The sequence below is a fragment of the Protopterus annectens genome, chromosome 3.part1, assembly GCF_019279795.1.
Source record: "Protopterus annectens isolate FY-2018-M chromosome 3.part1, PAN1.0, whole genome shotgun sequence".
Classification (NCBI taxonomy): Eukaryota; Metazoa; Chordata; order Ceratodontiformes; family Protopteridae; genus Protopterus; species Protopterus annectens.
The window spans coordinates 1,371,603,607-1,371,616,895 of NC_056732.1; positions in this window are offsets into that span (position 1 = coordinate 1,371,603,607).

Genomic DNA, 13,289 nt, shown 5'->3' on the forward strand with positions numbered 1-13,289 from the left:
TCTCATACACACTCCCTTTGAAGCGGGTTAGTAGATCTTTATTCAAAGCTTCTACTTTGTGTTGTAGCTCTGCTTCAATGGGAGAGAAATAGTCAATCAACAATCCCATATAGCTGTAACTCAGTTCTAAATTTAGCTTTTGCCATCTTTTAAGGAGTTCTGGGTGACTATCTCCATAGGTGGGCATACATAGTATATGCATGCCTCTCGGTACTATGTGGAAATGGAGGCTAGCTTCCATATGCCTCCTTTGCCAGATTAACCGTTGCAGCTTATACAGTTCATTCTCCAATTCTCTACTCAATAGATTAAACTCCTTCATATTTTCAATGGTACCTGTATCCGCTGAGACCTCCATGGGATGTAATTCCAGGTTAAATAATGGATTGACTTGTGAGTCCAAAATGTTAATCCATTTGTGGTTAAGAAGACCATTTTCCGGGTTATAGTCCAATTCTATAACCGATGCATCCATCATGTGACAAAAGGCCAGTGCTAGAAGTATATAAGACGGCAACAATAAAACAAAAGCACTGCTCAAGTCCAAAGGTCGTATTTCCCAAAACCAAAAAGCAATGTAGATAAACAAACTGGAAAATGACCACCACGAATAAATAAAATAAGATAAAATTTATTGAGATAAAATGAGCGCTTTCACGTACTGAGTACGCTTCTTCAGATCTAATAGACCGTGAAGAAAGGAAGAGACCGTGTGGAGTGAGAAGGAAGGGATTATAACTGATAATCACAATATGGAATTACATTAAAGTAAACATTAAGCAAGTAATTAAGTCAAGATCAGTCTGTCTGTTAGCATAGAAGGTTAAGGCTGTGAGTTATAGTTCCTGTGGTAAAGGGTTTGATTCCCTGAACCTTTATTTGTCTACTGTGTAATGCTGAACAAATCATAGGTTCATAGGTGATTACTAGGCTAATGGCCTTTATAAGCCTAGCCAATAATACCCAGCAAAATAAAACCACCAAACAGCTCCCAAGTGTCAAAACTGGAGAAAGCAAGGAAAAAACAAATAACAAAAACCAATAAGGCAGCCATGATAGAAATGCACTTTAATGTAATAAAATAAAGTAAAACAAAATAAAATGACAAATGGATGAGCACTTTCACTTTGTGCACCCTTCTTCAGATCTTAACACAGTGTTAATACACCATCTTTTTATAGAACAAACCATCCTATCACAAGGCATCATGTGAAACAGTGGCTATCCTTCTTTACATATTGAGTTTACGCACACTCAAGGCAGGTTTTATGCTTACATTAATATTAATGCCTGGATATCTGTGTGCTTGTAGTTTCAAAATCCAGTGTAACTCAGCTTGTTCTAAACAATTATTGATATCACCCCCCCAGCAGTACTGAAAACACATTGTAGTATGCTAAATCTAAAACTATGGTCAGGTTGCACAGTTATATGTTTAGCTAGTGCATTCTGAACATTCTTGGTTCTAATCGCATATAGATGCCTAGTTACCCTGTCCCTTAATCTTTTAATGGTTTTTCCCACATAAAAGCAAGGGCAGAAATGGCAGGTAGCTAAATAAACCACTTGTGTGGTGGTGCAATCAGCATAAAATCTCTGTGTAAACCTGAAGACCATATTGGGGTGAATAAATACTTGTTGCTTAGTTATAACTTTACAAATTTTACAGACTCTGCAAGGGAAAGTACCCATCCTATTCCCCTTGGGTTCCTTACATTGGCTGTGATCACATAATAGCTCCTTTAAGCTTCTGTTGTTTCTATAGGTAAATGTGGGTACCCCTCCAACAATATCAGCAGTCTGTTGATCTCTCGTGAGGAGGTGCCAGTTATTATTAATAATAGTACGTATTGTATTTATATCACTGGTGTACTTAGTGATAAAAGTTATTCTACGCCTGGTAGGGGGCTTGGAGGGAGTGAATGTAGTCTGGGTGTCACTGTCAGCAATCCCTGACAGATACTTCTTATTAACCAATGTTTCATCATGAATCTTATCTACCATTTTTCCATTATAGCCTCTATTGCAAAATAGCCCTTGAAGTGTACATAATTCTCTCTTTCGATCTTCCTCCCTGGTACATAATCAAGATATTCTGTGGAGTTGACTTTTGACAATGTTGAGGAAAACATGCCTGGGATGCATGCTCCCATTGACTAATAGCCCATTTCTCCAACATTCTTTGCGATATAAAGAGGCAGTAATGCCTCCATTTAACCATCTTTTAAGGGAAACATCCAAAAAATCTGTTTCTAGATATGAGTATTTAAGGGAGAATTTCAAAAAACTGGTGGTGGATTCTAAGTTAGAAACAAACCTACACAATAAATCTTTTCCCCCGACCATAATAAAAAGACGTCATCAACCAAATGTCTTTAAAATTTTATATGGCCTGAAAGTTCATCACAAAAAAGATGCTTGTTCTCCCAAAAATGCATAACTAAGTTAGCATATGAATTTGCACATGGGATGGCCGTGGCGACACCCCATTTTTGCAGATGCAATTGTTGGTCAAATATAAAGACATTATGCTCTAAGATCAAATCCAGGAACGTGCAAATCAAATTAACAGTATCACTGGTAAAAACACATTCACTAGTTAAATTAAAATTTAACTAAATTAGCCAATAATACCCAGGATATAACAATATTATATCTTAATTCCCAAGATATGGGATGGGGTCGTATCAGGGTAGTGGAGTTTGGGATGTTGGAGCCCTGAGTCATTTTACAGACTGCCTCTGTCCATAAAGGATATGGGCAGTACCCCAGGAGTGGGTTTATAATTCCCCATCCATTTATCTAAATTCTTTTTGAAGAGAGTGAAGGATGGGCTTTGTTTTGCAGATGGGGAGTTTATGCCAAAGACGAGGTAGCCTTTGGGATACGAATCAGTCTCTACAGCAAGTTCTGTTAGAATCACAAATAAGGTTAGATTCACAAATAAGGTGCAGGCACATCGAATGCATAACCCTCATGTCATTTTTCTTGTGAATATGTAGCATTTTCATGAGGGCTGGATCAGAGAATGCCTTGTAGGTCAGGCATAAGTCCCCTCTCAATTAATAATACAAGATGGAGTAAAGGCATATAGGGCTTTTAGTTGGTCTGCATAAAATGTGTCTTAAGATTTGTATTTTTTTAGTGAGAAAAGTCTGGGGCCACTCCATTTGGTGTAAGTGCCTGGTTAGGTACATGCAGAAGGGAGCACTGTACTTGATTATGGGCCTGATGAGGGCTGAGTACAATAGCACTGTGACTTCCTTTGATCTTGATGCCATGTCTTTACTTATAAGTTGAGCCACACAGAAGGATTTCCTCACTACTGTAGCTACCTGATGGTTAAAGTTTAGATTACTATCTGCCTGTATTCCTAGATCCTTCACCACTGCTCTGATTTTATGGGCGTGCTATGAATATTATAATTTGCATGGATATCTGATTTACCAAAGGGTATAATTACACATTTTTTAACATTTAGTCTCAGACCATGGTTTTTGCCACAAGTCATTTGTTATTTGTTTGTAGGATGTCAACATCATTTGGGTATTCAGTGATTTCTCCCAGCTTACAGTCATCAGCGCACTTGGTGAGCCAGAGACTCCCAACATTGGGCTTCACTTCAGAGAAGTATATACCAAACAAGAGGGGTCCCAACACTGAGTCCTGTGGGACACTGCTAGTAACAGGTTTCTTATCAGAAGTGGATTCATTTATCCGGACAACATGTGTCCTGTCAGCCAGTTGGCTATCCATCTGACAACATAGGGGTTTATGCCTAACTCAGTAAGTTTATCCATGGTCCCTGAGTGGGGGATTGTGTTGAAAGCTTTGGCCAGGTCTAGATAAGTGGTGTGTACCATTTTACCCTCATCCATGGCCCTGGTGACTTTCTCAAAGAAGTCCTCCTGATTAAGCAGGCAAGCCTTCCCTTTGACAAAGCCAAATTTAGCCTGGTCTAGTGTTTTCAGAGTTCCTATGTCATTATTGATCAGGCCCATGATGATTCTCTCCATGGCCTTGCAGATAAGATTGGTCAAGTTTGTGGGTCAGTATTTCCCTGGGTCAGTTGATGGGCTGCCCTTGTACAGAGGAACAACTGTTGCAGTCCTCCATTCCTCTGGGAGAAAACCTGTCCAGAGTCAGTGGTTAAAGAGGGTTTCTACTGGCCCTGATAGATTCTGTTTTCAGCTATTTAAGAAGCATCCTGGAATGTTGTTGGGACCCATGGGGGCCGTGTATTTGGCTTTAGTGTGCACAGTAAAGACCTGTTCCCTTGTAATGACTGGTAGGGGGATGGTTTTGGTTATTTCTTTGGGTGTGAGAAGAGGTGATGTGGGGAGGTGTTTGAACTGAACTTGTCAGCCAGAAGGTTTGCTATAGTTTCAGGGTGGGTGTAAGTGTTGCTGTTTATGATTAACTCTGCACGTTACTGATCATTTCCCCTGAGGTTACAAACATAATAAAAAATGCCTTATGGTTATCTTTCACCTGGGAGGCTATCTTTTCCTTAAAGTTTGCTTTGGCACATTTGACCAGCTCTTTAATTTGTTTGTTTAGACAGCTAAGTATCTTTTTGCACTGTTTTGTCTGTTCCTTCTTGGCTTTGGAGAGGATTTTTTTACTTTTGCTGAATAGTCTATTTATGCTACGGGTCCACCAGGGTCCTTTATTTTTGATAGTAATCATAGGTTTGACTCATGCAGGCACTGCCTCCTCTATGCAGCTATGAATTAGGTTGTAAAGTGCTCTTGTGTAAAGCTCAGGGTAGGCTTCATTGTCATGTGGGTTCGGAGGGGTTTGGAAGTTTAATAAGCTGTCACTTAGTTTGAGGTAATTGGCTTTAGCAAAGTTCTTAACAGGTTTGGAGTTTGATGGGTGGTCTAGGTTAGTTTTAATACTAAAGGTGGTCATTTTGTGGTCAGATCTTACCAGGGAAGAGTTATTGCACAGGAGGGAGCAGAATCCCCCCATGTTTGTAAATACTAGGTCTAGATATTTGTGCATCTAGTTGGGGAAATAACTAGTTGCACCAGGATGTTTGCATTGACAAAGTCCAAAAACCTTTGAGCAAGTGAATTCAGGGTTGTATATGTCTCCCAATTTATGAAGGGGTAGTTGAAGTCACCCATAAGTATGGTGTTAGGGTGAATGTTATGAGATTCCAGTAGGTTTAGGTAGGATGTGAGGTTTTCCAGACTCATGTTAGGGGATCTGTAGCTAATAAGAATATGATAGGGGGTCGGATCTGTGGTTAGTTAGGCATGAAGCAGCTCAAGTGACTCATGCTGGATCAGTCTAGCAGTGTACTTGTCCTTTATGAACACTGAGACACTTCCTCCCTTTGTTTTATCCTGAGCTGAGGGGAATCAAAATGTATAAAAGGCATTGTAGCCTCTGATAGCTGGAGTGCGTTCCATAGTTTTGAACCACGTTTCCATGACAGCACATATGTCTTGGTTCAACAGGGTGAGGAGTGCTTCCAAGGAGTCCAGGTTTTTATTTAAACTCCTAACATTAAACAACAGTAGCTTTAGGTAGTTGAGAGTGATTTTGTTACGTTGGAGGGTTTAAATACTTGGCACTATGGGGATAGATAAAGTTTTTGCCAGTATCTAGAAGCCACGTGGTGACAAGTGCAAACCACCTCTGGCAAAGCATTGTGGTTTTTTGATCATGTCTCCCCAGGCTGACATATATTGGATCCCCTTGTTGTGACACGAGAAAATAAGCCAATTGTTGAAGTCAATCATTTTTTGCAGGTACTGTGGCATCATCATTGATGAAGGTAGGATGCTACTCAAGATAGTGTCATACCCACCTGGGAAACATATTCAGAGATCTCCATCATGTCTCTCTTCATAATGTCTAATAAGGTATGTCTTAGGTCATTTACACCTACATGAACTATGGCTGTGACATACTAGTACTTGTCATTTAAACATCTAACTGCAAGTGTGATCTGGTGGATCCTGCCTCCAGACAAAAAGCTCACTGTGATCTTCTCCTTGAATAGACTGGTAAGGAGGACCTCAATATGTCTAACAATGGAATCTCCAATAACTAGAATGTTTGGCTGCGCAATTTGTTGTCTTATGGGCTTGGAAGTGGGGCTACTAATGATTTTCAGACTTATGTGTTTGTGGGGTGCTGTCTTTTTGAGTGTACACAGGGCCACTTTGAAATGCTTTTAGGAGGTCTTAGATGTTTGGTTAGATTACAAGTGAGTACCTCCACACATGTGGGTCTGTGTGCTTGCTCCTCAGTGCTGATTGTGAGTGTTTTGGGTGAAACACTGACACCCTGTTTTGCATTTTTCATGTGTATGTGTGACAGGTTTGCCTCCAATGACATTGTATATCTACATCTCTCACACACTGCGTTAGTCTGCTCTAAAATTGAATGGTTGTCAGTGAACATGAGTCAATTACTACACTGCCTCAGGATGCCCATGTCCACCCGGACAGAAACAGAGATGCCAGAGAAACACTTATCCATTATACCAGATCCTTAGTAGATGGGAAGGAAGAGGGGAGAGTCACTTAAAGGTCTAAATGAGAGTGTTTAGTAGTATACTGTTAGATGGCCTGCAGTGGGCAAACTGGCAGCTCTTTCAGCAAGCTATGAAGAGCATTTCGTATCGAAGAATTTAAACTGGAGAGGTTTACTTATATATAAAGCACATGTAACCACTTTTTTTACCAGCAGGATGAAATACTTTTACACAGTTAAGGCCTCAGGCCAATCAGATAAACACACAATAAGCCTTCCACCAGCAATCCCCAACTTGGATGGATTTAATCAGCCCTCTGCCCCAAACAAAATGTAGAAAAACACTGTTAATCTAAAACAAACTGATTTTGAGCTCAGGTGCAGTAACAGATTCTTTGCAACAAAAGGCAGAACTCCTGCAGTATCAGGAATCCTTGGAACTAAGTTCACAAACCCAAAGAAATGTTCACAAATACAGAAATAAAGTGTGCAAGCATAGGAGAACTTCTACAAACAAAGAAAAAACAGATGGCATTTCTTTAACAAGAGCAGGTTGAAAAACGGTGATAAATTCAACAAAATCAAGAAAAGCAGCACAGAAGTACTAAATAGTACTGAAATAGTTACATCACGTGGAAAAAACTTATATCAACTTTGTAGGTCCACAGATGGTTTTAGAAGCAATCCAAGGTCCTGTAGTCACAGATGTCCAAGCCAAGCACAGGGAAGCTCTGAATAAATGAGCACAGTCTCACAAAAATGTAGAGCTCTTATACCAGCAGGATAAAAAACTTTTACAAAATTAAGCCTTCAAATCAATCATATAAGCACACAATAAGCCTTCCACCAGCAGTTCCCTACTTGGATGGGTTGAATCAGCCATATGCTCCCACCAGAGTGCAGAAAAACTATCTTAATGTTAAATGAACTGGTTTTGAGCTCAAGTACACTAGCAAATACTTTACAGCAAAAGGCAGAACTCCTGCAGTATCAGGAATCATTGGAAGTAAGTTTACAAACCCTGAGAAATGTTCACAAATACAGAAAAAATGTACAAACACAAAGATTTTGCAAAACTTAGAAATATTTTGGCAAATTTAGGAGAACTTTGGCAAATTCAGAATAGCTTTTGCAGTATCAGAGGTGGTTAGGAAATATCAGAATATTGTTAAAACAACCTAAGATCAATACCATAACAAACAGATGGTGTTTAACAAGTGTGGCTGAAAAATAATGATAAATTCGACAAAATCAATAAATGCAGCACAAAAGTGTTAAAGAAGACTGAGTTAGAACAAGTACAAAAAATACTTATATCAGCTTTGTATGTCCACAGATGGTTTAAGAAACAATCCAAGGTCTTGTAGTCACAAGTGTCCAACTCAGACACAGGAAAGATCTGAATAAATGACAGTGCTTGGGTGCAACTGCCAGTTGTCGCTATTCCCCTTGTTGGTCCCCTGGATTGCAACTCTAGTAATTATCTAATAATCACCATTTACAATAATTCCATTATAAATGTGGATGATAGAGGGTATATTGCATGAAGAAGAACATGTCCAGTCCTTGTTGTTATCATAATATAAGAATGACACTGAGAAACATATGTGCATATAACTAACCAATGACCCTTTACACCAGATATGTAATAAATATTATGCTTTAATAGACTAGGGAGAGGAGGAAGTTGAAAAAGGCAATAAAGTTAGATGAAACAGGATGAAGGAGAAAGGTAAAGTGAAGATAAATTTAAAATGAGTAGAAGTTGACAGTATGAAATGTCTCAGTCATGTGTCAAGTAAACTATATTTTGGTCGGACAGTAGCTAAGGTGTGACCCAATGTGTGCAAAATTTGTCAGCTTACTCCACTGGTATAATCTGAATGACTACAGACCACAGCAATTAGTATGTGAAGGAGTATGTTTCCTCATTCATCCCAAAGATTTTGAATACAGAACTAGACGTCACTGAGAGACAGCATGCAGAAATGACAATCCACAAATTTACTGTTGCTTCTAAACATTTGCAGCAGGTCAGTACTATTGCACAGTAAATCTCTTAATGAATATGTGAGGCAAACTGCAATAAACAGGAAAATCATACCTTCTTAAAGAAAAATATAAAAAGTGAGCTGACTGTTTTAAAGCTGTTTCAGATTAAAGAAAATATGCATAAATAACTGCTTAAAACATAAAAAGTTGTATTGTACCTGTCATTTCAGCATAATGTAATATGTAAAAGAAAATGTGTAAAATGTAATATAACATTTGCTACTGTGAAAATGTAGTACAGTTTAAAAGTAAAACTAAACTTTGCTCTGCAGATGTTTGCATTTTTTTTCTAGGTCAAAGGAAGGTGATACCTTATTTGGACAGTAGCTTGTTGGATTCTCTCTTTCCCCTTGCCTGTTGGACATATCACTGTGGAAACAGATGTATATCTTCTAAAATTCAAACTGAGACACAATACATCTTGTTTGGGAACTTGTACGTAGAGAAAGAATGACTGCTAATTCAAGTCAGTTAGGTAAGGGACTTGCTGCAACAGAGACAGGGTTTAAGCTATATTCCTACCTGCGATGTCCCTGAAAATAGGGCACAGTACATCTTTAGGAAAGGTGGAGATAGTTTCTACTTCATATCTTATTTTTTTCTGAGAATTATCTGTCTATTTGAATATTTTATTTTACATTCCTTGTGGAAGTTCTCTATTTTGCATATTGTTTGAAAACAAGATTTACCTTCTATATTTCCAGTAAAGAATTGCATTATTCAATGTTGAATGTTTGTGGCTTTTGGATTATTTATTAGTTTAAAGGTTTATGCATTTATGCCATGAACATGTAGCTGTGTGATGTCTGCCCATTGAATGGCAAGTAGTCAAAGCTAATTGATACAATTTAAATAGTCAAAGGTTGGCTTATTTTAAGGATAAAGTAATTGGATGGTGTAGATCAATGTGTGTGTGTATGTACCTTTAAGAAGCTATCCAAAGGCTTGCATAAGTGTATTAATACTGAGCATGTGCATGCCTGACTGCCATTTTGTAATAAGCTGTTGAGATGTAAGCATGTATGTATGTAAGGTCTGTCTGTTAATCAGTTTGTTTATATTTTATGATGCTGCTATCCATCCTGATATGTTTCTATGTAATAAATCATCTAAACGAACTACCCCGCCTGCTTGTCATCTATGTCAGAGAGGGACATGGTGTCAGAAGCGGCATGTGTAAAAAGGACACGGGGCCAGAATGGAAGCCAGATTCTTCAATTTAAGTACAAGGGGCACTGGTTTGGTACTGGAGGAATATACAGCAGTGAATAATCCCTACTGCATGTATAATTTGCAAAACAGGTCAGAAACATATTTCAGATATTAAAACTTGCTCAATAATTTCTTATTCGCAAAATGTAAAATGAGGCATACAGAATGCTTTAAATGATATTCAAATAAACTGATAGGTCCGATACTGATAAAAATATTTGAATTACAACAGAATATTTTTGAAATAAAGTCTGAATTGCATAAAAAAAATAAAGGGAAACAACTGCATTTTTGCTAGGCACGTATTTTTCGTATTAATTAAAGATATCTGAGTTATCGGAAGTGTATGCAGTGTTTGCATTTTTATGCAGTGTTACAGTAAAGTTATTTCACAAGATACAGCCATTACAGAGCATATTTCACAAAGTACAGTATTGTGAAGAGTTTATTGTGCATTTAAATGTTATTATAAGCTCACAGAACAGTTTGTTCATACATAATTATAAGGGCCATATTTTCAGTGTATTCATGCATACTTTGTGGGCATAGCAGACGGATTTCAAAAACCCAGTGCACTTGTGTTTGACAATAATATTGCTGAGAAATGGAAAGTGTTTGAGCAAGAGTATGACATTTTCATACAGGCTGCATTTTCTGATAAAAATGACCATACTAACGTGTTTATTCTGCTTAATTTAGCTGGGTCAGAAGCCACTGAAAGGGAACGTTCATTTGTGCATGCACATTCTATCTATGTAGAAGAGGGGGGAAACCATCATATAGTTGTACCGGCTGAGTCAAGGGAGGACCTGAGTACTTAAAATGTAAATTTAGAGAAATGTGTAACCCCCACACAAACTTTACAATGGAAAGGCACTTATTTTACACAAGGGATCAAAAGCCTGGTGAAACTTTTGCACCATATATAACTGACTTGAGAAACAAAGCTAAAATGTGCAGATTTGGTGATTTAAGGGATGAGTTGATAAAAGACAGTCTTGTGTGTGGCATTAAAGATGATGCCATGAGAAATATTTTGCTTCGTGACAGTGATTTAACTTTGAATAAGGTCATTGAGATTTGTCAGCTATATGAGCTCACAGAAAAGCACACATATTTGCTTACGAATGAGTGATGCATGCTTCCAGTAACTTCTAGAGCTCATGTTGATAGTATGCATCACATGGTTAAAAGAAACAGGCCCTAGCACATGGCAGCAACTGTAACCCTTGCAGCATGTGACTGGTAAACCCCAGAGCTTTCCAGCAAGTTGCAGAGTTCGCACAGTCTCAGTGACGCATAAGAGTAAGTCAGCAAAAAGGAATAAGGGTGAGGGGGCGTGCTTACCCAGTTTCATTGCCAGCTGTCGTAACTGTGGTGGAAATCATGAATCTAAAAGGGAGAAATGTTTAGCTTTTGATCAGCAATGCCACAAATTCAATAAATGGAATAATTTCAAAGTGTTTTGTAAATCAAAAGCAGGCCCAAATTCTTTTATTAAAATGGAACATTTTAAGAAACAAGTTGATCAGTTAGAAAGCTGCCACCCTACTCTTTATGTCGATGGTGTGTCAGTGCTTCATGAAACAGCTAATGCAGTAGATTTAATAGCAAAGAATGAAGTATTTTGTACTGTTCAGATAAATGGCAAACCCATAGAGTTCAAAGCTGACACAGGTTCCAAGTGCAATGTTATGTTAGTAGCAACATTTGCTAGAGTCTGTCATGGTGAAAGGCTTGATTTGGCAAAGTGTGCAAAGCTTTATGCTTATGGTGGTGAAGAAATTCAGACTGAAGGCTCAGTAGTGCTTTCATGTTACTCTGCTGGGAGAAGTTGCAACTTGCTATTTTATGTGGTCAAGAGGCACACCCAGTCATTATTAGGGCTCAAAGACAGTTTGAAAATGGGACTGCTTTCATTTAACAAGGAAGTCCATCATGTTAGCTTACAAGGCCACTACTCTAATTTGACACAGTATATTCTTTCTACCTATTCTGATCTTTCGAAGACAAACTAGGGAAGCTTCCAGTTGTGTACTCCATGAAGTTAGACCCAGATGTCAGTCCAATTATCAGGCCAGCTCAAAAAGTTCCAATAGCTATGCAGGATAGAGTCAAAGCCAAGTTAGATAAAATGGTGCGAAAAGGTGAGATTTGTCCAGTAGGATCATCAACCCTTACTGAATGGGTATCTTCCATGGTGGTAGCTCATACAAAAAAGCTCAGGTGACATCAGAATATGTATTGATCCACATGATTTGAACAAAGCACTAAAACTACCTCATCATCCAATGCATACAGACAAAGAAGTTGGAGCTCTGATGCCAAATGCCATTCTTTTTTTTTCTGTCTTAGATGCAAAGAGTTCATTTTTGCAAATTCAGCTTGACAAGAAATCCTCATTGCTAACTACTTTCAGTACTCCATTTGGAAGGTACAGATTTTTGAGAATGCCATTTGGGATCAATTCTGCAAGTGAAATCTTTCAACGTGCAATGGAGCAACTTTTTTCTGGGTTTCCTTGTGCTATTATAGTAGACTACATACTAGTTGGAGGTAATGGTGAAGCTGAGCATGACAGAAACCACAGAAAAGTTCTGGAAAGAGCACATCAAGTGAATCTTAAGCTCAACCCACAGAAATGCAAATTCAGGCTACAAGAGGTTACTTATGTTCGCCATTTATTTACCAGTCAGGCCTACGACCAGACCCTTCTAAGCAAATAGCCATTGTCGAGATGCCAGCTCCAGACAATGTTCAAGTCCCGCAACGTTTTCTTGGCATGGTTAACTATCTAGGCAAGTTCATTCCAGACTTGAGCCAACTTTCAGCACTGCTCAGAGAGCTGACACGTAAAGATGAATCCTGGTCTTGGTTAGAACAACACCAAAGAGCATTTGATGTCCTGAAACAGAGAATTACCAGTCCACCTACTCTCAGATACTATGATATTCACAAGCCAGTCACTCTTTCATGTGATGTTTCGAGATTTGGTCTAGGTGCAGTCATTCTATAAGAGGGTCAGCCTGTTGCCTATGCATTGAGGATGTTTACCCAAACTGAAATCCAGTATGCTCAGATCAAGAAAGAGCTTTTGGTAAATGTGTTTGCATGTTCAAAGTTCCATGATTAGGTTTATGGCAGATGTATCCAGATCAAAACAGACCAGGAACCTCTAGTCACTGTCTTGAGAAAGCCTATGCATTCAGCTCCAGCCAGACTGCACACATGATGTTGAGACTGTAAAAGTATAATTTCAGTCTTGTTTACAAGAAAGGAAAACTTCTTTATCTTGCTGATACATTGTCCAGATCACACAGAAACACACCTGAACAGTATGGGAATGAGAACCTTGATTTTGAAGTCATGGAAGTGAGAATTTTTTCTTCCACATGTCTTGATGAGCTGAGAGATTACACAGTCACAGATTCAGTTTTACAGAGGCTTAACCACTTTATCAATCAAGGATGGCCATCAAAGCAATCTAGTTTACCTCAAGAAGTACAACCTTATTTTCCATACAGAGATGAGAT